General features: G+C 31.9%; 1 long non-coding RNA gene across 4 annotated transcripts; it reads right to left on the bottom strand.

Moving 5' to 3' along the window:
- Positions 1-386: 386 nt before the first annotated feature.
- Positions 387-5,319, bottom strand: LOC146945121 (uncharacterized). Of its 4 annotated transcripts, XR_015026248.1 has the most exons (7): positions 5,070-5,319; positions 4,434-4,492; positions 4,224-4,332; positions 3,231-3,315; positions 3,068-3,145; positions 2,264-2,431; positions 387-805 (listed from the first exon to the last, which is right to left on the bottom strand). It is a non-coding gene; the product is annotated as an uncharacterized LOC146945121 (long non-coding RNA). The 4 variants fall into 4 exon arrangements; XR_015026249.1 differs by lacking the exon at positions 3,068-3,145; XR_015026250.1 differs by lacking the exons at positions 387-805; positions 2,264-2,431; positions 3,068-3,145; positions 3,231-3,315 and adding an exon at positions 3,571-3,589.
- Between the last annotated feature and the right edge of the window lie 5,041 nt (positions 5,320-10,360).

Raw genomic sequence — 10,360 nt, 5'->3', positions numbered from 1 at the left:
ACCTAAAAAAATTAAGACTCAAGTCATCAATATCTTCAATATTGAGTTAAACTTTTAAGTACTGTTCACACTTTCCTCCAAGGCTTCTTAGAGTCTTCCATTTAATGCGACGTGATGTTTTCTACTCCCATACACTGTTCATCCAACCAAATGGGACGTTTTTGTCCTCTAGCATTTAATGAATTTCATTTAACAAGGATAAGGGCAAGGATGATGCCTGAAATATGCTAGCATTCTAATGACTGCACATTTTTTATTTAATTTTTTCAAAGAGAAGTTTTTAATAGGCAGTGGCCCAGTTAATTTGGTTAGGTCGTAGATGATTTCAGCCTAATAGGATAATGATTTTAATACATGTTAGTTGTCTAAATTCGATGCATCTTAGGTCATCTTAAGAGACTTTTTGTCTTATTTGATTTTATATCAATATCAATCAATAATAAATAATCTTTACATGGTGTTTTGGTGAAAGGATTTTGGCGCCCATATTTGAATTGGAAATTAGTTGCAAGTTCCAAGGAGAATGGCAGTGCAGTTGTGTCAGTAACAGTGCCAGAAAAATGCAGTGTCATGGCTGTGTCAGGGGCATAATGTAACCTTCCCCGTATAAAACCTATCAGATTTTAATTATTTATTCATACAAGTAGTATTTATATAAAGCTTTGTTGCTAGCATTCCACCCTTCCGCTTAGTTTGTCATGCTTTGCCAGATCTTACTTACTCCTCTCATAACCTCATTGTGTTGGTTTAATAGTCAACATATGTTCCTTTGGACTTCTTAGGTGTTTTCTTTCATCCTCTCTCCCTGCAGAATATAGTGAAGAAAAATGAGGGGGATTATTATAAAAGCTATTACAAGAGAAAAAATATGATTAAGGAGACAACAAATGTGAAGGAATATGGGGGATTGTTTGCTACTACCAACCACACTACTTAACCTCTTCATTTTTAACTTTCCCATATGCAAAGGTAATTCATCATTTTATGGTTTTCATTTAATTATACATGAAGCTGGATATTTTTTTCTCGCTAAATCGTAAAAAATACAAAACTTATACTGAAGTTCAAACTCAGGAAATAAAGTTTAAAGCTAGATTTTTTATACAAATCACTAAATCATCCAAAAGTTAATAGTTAAAACTCAAACTCAAGAAATTTGCATGCAAAACTGAATTTTTTTCTGCTAAATCATAAAAAAAAAAAAAAAGTATTCAGATTTAAGACACAAATATAAACAACCAAATTTTGCCAAGCTCTGGCTTCCTATAATGTTGTCGAATATACGCTAATTACTCCAAACTGCAACACGACAAACACACATAACTAAAGCTAAAAACAACAATTGATGTTTACCTCATAACCTATCATTTGATGGTATTCATTCAATTTCTATCACCCTCTCTCATTTTTGAAGTTTGCAGCCCTCATTATGAAAGCAAATTATATATCCTCTCTAAATTGAGAAGTTATAACATCTTAATGAAGAGGCAAGTGTAGGCTTTTTTAAAAATGGAATAGTTTTATTAGAAGTTCTTTTTGTATTCACAATTTGTATGGAAAGAAGACTTCATTAGGAAAATCTATAACCCCTATGCATTCTTTAAACATATTCATCCAAAAAAGTTATCACTTTTGATGTTAGGACCTAGACTCATCAAAGATGAAATTTGAAACAAAGCACTATTTCAATGTATAAAAAAAATGGTATTATGGCTTTTCAAAATAATGAGACGAAATACACGTTCAAGATAGCAATGGGGGATTTGTGATTTATACATAAATTGGTCCAATAATCAAATCAAACCATAAAATAAATCTAACTCATAGGTAAATTATACGATCAAATTCAAGTTTTGAAGTAAAAAAGATATGGGTTACCGAAAAATTAGGACTTTAGGTTTTTCAGTAACTATGAGACTAGAGCTTTAGCCTTAATGGATGTAGAAAGTCAGTAAAAAACAAAAATTTGACATCACTACTTTTTCTTGCTAATAATAATAAAGTCACCTATTTTCCTTTCTACTATATATTACAGTGTTGCATAACCCAATCATACTCATAGATTGATTAAGGAATTTAAATGTTTTAGATTGAAAGACATGATTTATACATGAGAGAGAGAGAGAGAGAGAGAGAGAGAGAGAGAGAGAGAGAGAGAGAGAGATAGATAGATGGATAGATAGATAGATAGATAGATAGATAGATAGATAGATAGATAGAGAGGGAGAGCGAGAGAGAGCTTACAAAGCCAAGAAATTCTTACCCTTAGCTCAAGTAGTGTAGTTGAAATTTGTGTTCCAGCTTATTCTACCACCAACCTTGGAGTTGAGACCATTGGTAACTTTAGAAGAACAACAAAACCAATAAACAGAAACACCATTGTTGGTGAAACTGTTGAAGCAAACACTCTTCTTTGTTCCTTCCATTGTTTCTGAAAATGCACAATTCACCGTTTATCAAACTCTGGATTACACTTTGCTAATCGTTTGTCTTCTTTTTTGGATATTTGAAAGGTAGTTTCTTTGTTGCTTATTAGATCTACCGTTGAATGTTTATTGAAGGCAGTCCTTATATTTTTAATGAACAGCCAATAATGGAAAAATCTTTCAAACTATGTTAGAGGAAAAAATATTAACATACATTAGTGTTTATACTCTCTTTTTTTAAATGCTACAAGAAAAAATTGAAGATACATGTTTAGGACCTTTTTTAGACCCAGATTAGAGTATCATCTTACCATTATTTCCATTAGAATTATTTAAAGCAAAACAAATTCAAATTTATTTGAAAAGATTAGTTTTACAAACAAATCATGAGCAAAGGTGAAAAACACCTGCCTTTTCATTTTAATGGCAATATGATAGAGTGTAAAAGAAAAGTTGAAGCTTTTAATTTTGAAGCAATATGTCCAATCTGCCATTATTAAAAAAAAAAAAGATAAGACATAATTGGAAGCCTCTTTGTTGCATTATATTATATATTGAAAACACTCAAACAGTTTGCAATGGCAGACGATATAGAAGTGGACAAAGGGGCAACATATGGTATGTTGGATGAGTATGATTACCTTGATTTTCTAAGTGGTAATTTCCAAAATAAGTAAATTTAGGAGGTGATTTTTCTTTCTTTCACTGTATTATTTGTCCTGAAAAGTAAAACCAATTGAAGTGGGGAAAAAGCAAGACAAAAACAAACCAAACAATTTTTATCTATATGGCAATATTTTTTACCAAGGTTTGTTATCTGATTCCAGCTGCAGAGTGGAAGATGCTAATTAGCTACCAAGGTTTTTCATATTACACCCTTTTGAGATTCCTGCACACAATAATTAAGTTTATTAGCAGTGAATTTAAGTTATAGGTTGACGTTGACCATGTACAGTGAAATTTGTACTATAAATAATAGGTAGCCTTTGATTTTATAATTCAATATCAATAACTTTCTTTTGCATAAATATTTCGTCTTTCTTAAGTTTATTCTAAAGGTCAGTGAAAAATGGACAATGTTTTTGGGAAACACAACCAAAAAACAGACGAAGAAATGGAGTAAGGAGGCAAATCTGATGCAAATGTTGCACAACACAAAAAACCTACACAAACATATTGGATGCTGCAAATGTAAGTCATACATCTCAAAGTTGTTATAAATTTATAAATTCCATGTAAAGATGTATTATTTTTTTTTCACTGAATCATACAAGTTAAAATTCCCAAGATATTATGCAAAGTTGTTTTTTTTTCAAATAATCACTAAATCACCAAATCATAATTAAGTAATCCATATTCAAGAAGTTCATAAATTACCATTCAAATCAGTTAGAAATAGAGCATGTAATTGTTTAGAATTCGACAAACATTAGTGTAGAGTTTAGTTCATTTGTGACCTAAAAATAGTGAGTGGAACAAACATTAGTGTAAGGTTCAGTAATTTATTCTTATATTCTTATATTATTATGACTTACTCAATTGTTGCAACCTGACTCTATTATGAAGCTTGATATTAAGTGAAAGGAAAATATGAGGAGGACAAAAGGTAAATGAAAGGAAAATATGAGAAATCCAAAAGGCATTTGATTTATTTAAGGTTGGTGTATACGTGTTTGTGCACAATTTCATTCCTAGATCAATTTAGATTTGTATTTGTCTATTTGCAAGACCTGGATATCCATACAGTTCAGGAATTTGAATACAACCATAATGTAAAATGTGATGAAAAAGTTATACCAATTAATGAAGGCGGTGAGCATGGAAGAATCCCTTAGTGTGCATTATATGCCAATATATATGCTGCTTCTTTAGCGATAGAGTTCAGATGATAAGTGTTGGCCACCATCTTCTCTTGCAAAATCCAGATGAGATATAGTTTAAGATAAGCTACAATTACTTCTGTATTAAATACTTTTTTTATTGGCACTTGAGGAAGGAGGAATATACCAGTTCAGATTGTACTTTTGCAAGCCTTTTATACTCAAATGCATAGGAACCTTTGCTGCCTGAAATTAAGCACAAATAAGAAAATCATGACTCAAAATCATGAAAGAATAACTTTTCAACACACATGATATTCTATTTTAAATTGACCGACAATCCCAAAGAAACCAAAAGTATTGTCTTCCACTTAATCAAGTAACAATATATATAATTCAACCAATACTAATTTACTTCAATCCTCTATTCCTTATCTTTTTTCTTCCTCTAAACAAAATTCAAAATTAAATATAAAGCATTACAAGACTTTGAAAAACAAATTTACTGAGAGATCTACAATATGATTCAAAACAAATTGCTAAAAACTGAAAGAAGGGAAAAGTAACAGAAATTATATTCGTAATTTTCAACATGAAATCAAATAAAAACACAACTTTCAACATAAAATCAAATAACTGAACCCTGAAACAACAAATAAAATAAAACACAAAAAGAAATCGTTACTGCATTCATTACCATTCAACGTATAAGTAAACACATCAACTTTTTCTTCATAATAACACTTTAGTAGAAAGCTTAAAATTAACTTCATAACTCAAAATAGAACAAGAATAATACGAGGAATGTCATGAAAGATCATACCCACGGAGACGAATTCCGACGTGGTGGAATGGTGACGTGCCCGGATCTGAAAATAAACCAACCAATCCGACGGTTTTTAGTGATGAGGATTATAGATCCAGTACTTAATGGATGATCGGAGGTTGTCGGAACTGAAAAATGAGATAACACGATGGTATCGGAGGCCATGAAGGAGTGTATCGGCTAGGGTTTGAAGGAGAGAGTTTGTGTTTTTTCTTTTGAGGAGAGAAAAATTAAAACAGAAAATGGTAAGAAACGTTGACATTGGTCATTTATTTATTTTCTTACTAATAGTAAAATTGGTGAATTTTTATTAGAGAAAGGCCACTCACGTATTTTTTTGAAAGAAGGCCACTCACGTTAGAAGTCTCTAGATTTTGCTTTTTATTTATTTTTTTTTTTTTGCTGCAAATTGCTTTGTCTATATCATCATAAGTGAAATAATTTATAAAAAATAAGATAGGATTTGATATTGATTAAAAATATATATATTAATTAGTCTATTAATTAATGAGTAAACTATCAAATTGATCATTTTCTTTGTACCAATTTTCTTGGTCCCTGACTCTATTAATAACTCAAAATGGTTCATGTCTTTGTCAAATGTTTCTCAGATTGGTTCCTGACTCTATTAATTGTTTTGTATTTTGAGTGTTAATGACTCAATGTCTTTTGGATATTATTTAGTGATTAATGGAATAATGTCTTTTGGATCTTATTTGGTACGTTAATGGCTTAAAATGCAAAACAACTAATCGAGTCACGGACCAATTTGAGAAACGTTTGACAAAGACATGGACCATTTTGAGTTATAAATAGAGTCAAAGATCAATTTGAAAATTTGGTACAAAGACAGAGACCAATTTGGTGGTTTACTAATTAATTAATATATATAATATATTTAAATGTTCACGTGAGTTGTCCACGTGTCCAAAATTGTAAGGTCAGACGTTGTTATTGAGGTTAGAACTCCAATCGCTCCATTTGTGTGCATGATTTCTAAGATTATTTTTCTTTTTATCTATCTATATTAATTGGAATTGGAATTCGAACCTCCGACATCTTACCTATTCATAAACTACTTGGCAAAAATCAAAATAATTTATTTTTAAATGGAAAAAGTATTTATTTTCAACAAAATTAGTGCCAAATGATTTTTCTAAAAAAATAATTAAATAATCTTCACAATAAACTAATCAAAGAGATGATATTTACACCCCACCGATTGTTATTTATTTTCATAAGAATCGGGAATAGAAATTATTAGAAAAGTTTATAATTTTCATATATTTAAGAGAATGTAATTGTTCCAAAAGAATTACTCAAGAAATTTATTGAAGAAAATTATAACTATTGTAGTTTTAGTTTTTGTTCCTGTGTTGTGGTGGTGTCGTGTTGTGTGTGGCCGACTGTAATTCCACTCGTGCGTCGTGTAATCAATGACCGATTGTAATTCCATTCACCTGTCTGTGGCCGACTGTAATTCTACATGTTCGTCATGATGTCATCGTGTAATTTGTGACCGATTGTAATTCCACCTGCCCGTTTGTTACCAACGTTAATTCTACCCGTGCATCGCACGGGCAACACACTAGTATAAATCAAATGACAAAAGAAAAGTGGCTGACCACACAAAAATCACAAAAAAGGTAATGATTCATTGGAATATAGATCTATCTTACGTTCAACATAATGAATAGGTATATGGATATGAGATTCATGTCCAATCTCGATATGACTCGCATCACCTCACATGTATCTCAAGTTATTAGTAACCATGGTCACAGTGCGATAAACAAAAATAACAACAAACTATCAATTCCCATCATCAAGGAAGTAATTAAACAGTAATTCACCTCAAATTTTCACAACATCAAAGTTGCCAACCTATGAAGGAAGGACAAATCGAACACAACACAAACACATCGAGACACTAGTAATAATTTGAAAATATTACATAGTTCAACGTAATCACATACATCGGGGTGTAGTAATGCACCAGATGTAACCATATTAACGACTACTATTAAAGAATTGATCTCAAAAATTATGTCATTGATATTTAATTGGTTTGCCATATCAATTCCAATGTGAAGAGCCCAGAGTTTTGTCCAAGCAACAGAGCAAGTGTTAAGTCTATTGTAGAGAAACCGCAATGAATCTACCAATCATCACAAGTAGAATTCTCTGGTGACTTTTTATGAGACCCGTCAACATTCATCTTATTGTAATTGAGTGGTGGAGGTTCCACATCAGTATGGGAGGAAGAGACGGTGAACTTTGCTTGATTTGTGACAAGGCCAAGAAGCTGATTACTTATCGACAACTTCCTATTAAACTTTCTATACAAAACCATGTATGGACATAATGTTAATTTGGTGACATGTATGAGCAATGTAACATACATTTTGTAGCACCAACACTTTTGATCGGTGTGTCCGGTTATGTCATCTTTTTAAATTGTTACTGATGTCGACGTGTCAGTGTTGTGTTAGAATGCTACTTCGTCCTATAGTCATCTACCAAAAACCAATTGAAGATAAAGATGAACAATAAAAAACTAAGATTTATTTATAATTTAATCATGCTTATCTCGATACAAATTCTTGCTCCCTCAGATGCATAGTTCACATCTTTGAGTATGCCTGAACCCTGAACCGTTAGTGTTTGCAAATGATGGAATGAATTTCTAAAATCCAAGAAGGCAAGCTATAGTCAATGAAATGACTTTAGTTTGAGTTGAAGCACAAAGAGATAACAAAAATAGTTAAACTGAAAGAATGTTACTTATTATGTCAATTGCAGTTCGACCATTGGTAAATCTTCCGGTTGTGCTGATTGGGGAGTCAATTCCATAAGGTTTGTAATCATATAGTCTAAACAGACTGGGTACTTGATATTTCTCATAGACACGACGGTGTTGTAAATAGTTTGCGGACATGAAAAGAATAAGCATCACCAACCATGTCTTGATCATAGATTCCGTCTCCATAAGGTTTGTAATCATATAAAGAGTCTAAACAGACTGGGTACTTGATATTTCTCATAGACACGGTCTCCATAAGGTTTGTAATCATATAAAGAGTCTAAACAGACTGGGTACTTGATATTTCTCATAGACACGACGGTGTTGTAAATAGTTTGCGAACATGAAAAGAATAAGCATCACCAACCATGTCTTGATCATAGATTCCGTCTCTAAGAAGAAAATCTAATGCTAATGAAGCTAGTGAATCCAGAACATCAACCAAGAACAAGATGAAAAGACATAACTCATAAGTATTAATATTAATGATTTTTTTTTTTTTGAGGGACATGTGTTATGTTTCTTTGCTAGCAATGTGGGACTAAAAGCCATTTTTATACTCTCTACTTTCACACCGCACTTAGCAATGTGGGACTAAAAGCCATATTTATACTAACTTCCAAACTGTACCGTGGCCTAGAGTAGTTCAAACAATTGATGTATGTATGTCCACCATCCAATAATTGAGATTATTTTCAGACAACTGCCTATGTAAGGTCACTTTTTCAACGTAGCAAATTCTTTATAATCAACCTCATATTATAAGTTATATAAGCATTCTTAAATTGATATTTATAAATCTCATAATTGAACTGAAAAAAGTTGAGGAAAAAAGTGGCGGAGAACATAAAGAATAGTGGTATATAAAAGTTGGCTCAATTTTTAACTGTTGGTACGGTTATGGTACGGGGTGGTACTCTCAGGGTACTCATAACCGTTTTTCTTGAGAAATGAGGCTTTTCATGAGAATTAATAGCAATTATAGTTTTTTTTTTGTTTTTTTATAAACTCAAACGGTTCAAGAGCCACAACAACATTTACTAGACTCTGGAACTGCTACTACTTACTTATTGTCCACCTTTTCTTGTCTGCTAATAGTTGGAAAAGTAGAAAAGTCTAACACTCAAAAGCCTTGTTAAACCATTTATTTTACTGTGCAATGTATATTCTTATCCTCCTTTTTCGTATTGTATAAAATCCAATCCTTGTTAAGCTTTTGTTCTCACTTCTCACTTGATTATACTATATTTGCAATATAATTTCCTCATGATATGTTATTTTAAATTTTTTTTTTATCCTAACGTACCCGTACCTTTATTTTTTGAGAAATGTCGTATCCCGTACCCGCACCCGTCCGTGCAACATAGATGCCGACACAACACTGAGTCATGTGATTACATTTAAATGTAAATTTTTTGTCAAATTGTTACTGATGTTCACGTGTCAGTGTCGTGTTCGATAACTGCATGAGTATTACATAGTCCTCTAGACACCTACCAAAAACCAATTGAAGTTAAAGATGAACAGTCAAAAAATACGATTAGAGTTTGCATAGTTCAGACCTTTAAGTATGTCTAAACCATTAGGGTTTGCAAATGATGAAATGAATTTCTCAAATCCAAGAAGGAGTTGCAGCTCAATGAAACGGCATTAGTTTGAGCTGAATCAACGAAGAAAATGAAGAGAAAAGAAAAGGGATCAAAGTTGTGATTTCTAAATAAAAAAATTGAACTTTTTAAACTGTCAATGCTACTATTCTGGAACCCCACAGCACAAACTACACTACCGATCAAATGATAGGTAGGAGAAGTTAGCAGTTTCAGCAATGAGGCACCAGAACAGTATCATTGGGACAGCAATAACTAATAGACATCTTTATCAAATTGCATTTGTTAGTCGTTCACTTGTCATCTTTATATAGAACAACTTCAGGTATTATGATTCTTTGCTAGCAATGTGGGACTAAAAGCCATATTTTTACTCTCTACTTTCACAACTCACTTGGCACTTGTATTAACATATCAGTACTACTACTTACTTCCAAATTGCAGTGTTCTTTGATCACTTTGAAACCATCATGCTACTTTGAGTATCAAATAGATAGGTTTATTTGGCTGCAATTCAAGTTTATAAATTTGATACTATAAGTTAATAAACCAGTACCTGCTGCCATAGCCTCCAAGCGAGGTTCATGCTTGGAAGGATACTCCAAATTTATGGAATGGTATATGGATGTCAATTGTAATTAAATAACTAAATTTGGTTTATAGATGAATGACATGATGATCCTAACACAGCAGAACTTATTCAAATTAAATGTATACATGATTAGAACATCATCAGACACAATGTTAGTATGGTAGGGAACAAACACGTTTTTGTGAAATATGAATGACTAAACTTATGATAAAAAAAAAAAGAGAGAGACACATTTTATAAGGGAACATACACATTTTTAAGTAGGTAAGATCTGAATTTTGTTTTA

The sequence above is a fragment of the Medicago sativa genome, chromosome 2 (assembly GCF_051527215.1).
Source record: "Medicago sativa cultivar Bolivia chromosome 2, Bolivia_mono, whole genome shotgun sequence".
Taxonomy (NCBI): domain Eukaryota; kingdom Viridiplantae; phylum Streptophyta; class Magnoliopsida; order Fabales; family Fabaceae; genus Medicago; species Medicago sativa.
The sequence above is the reverse complement of the archived record's forward strand: the minus strand, read 5'-3'. Positions and strand labels throughout refer to the sequence as shown.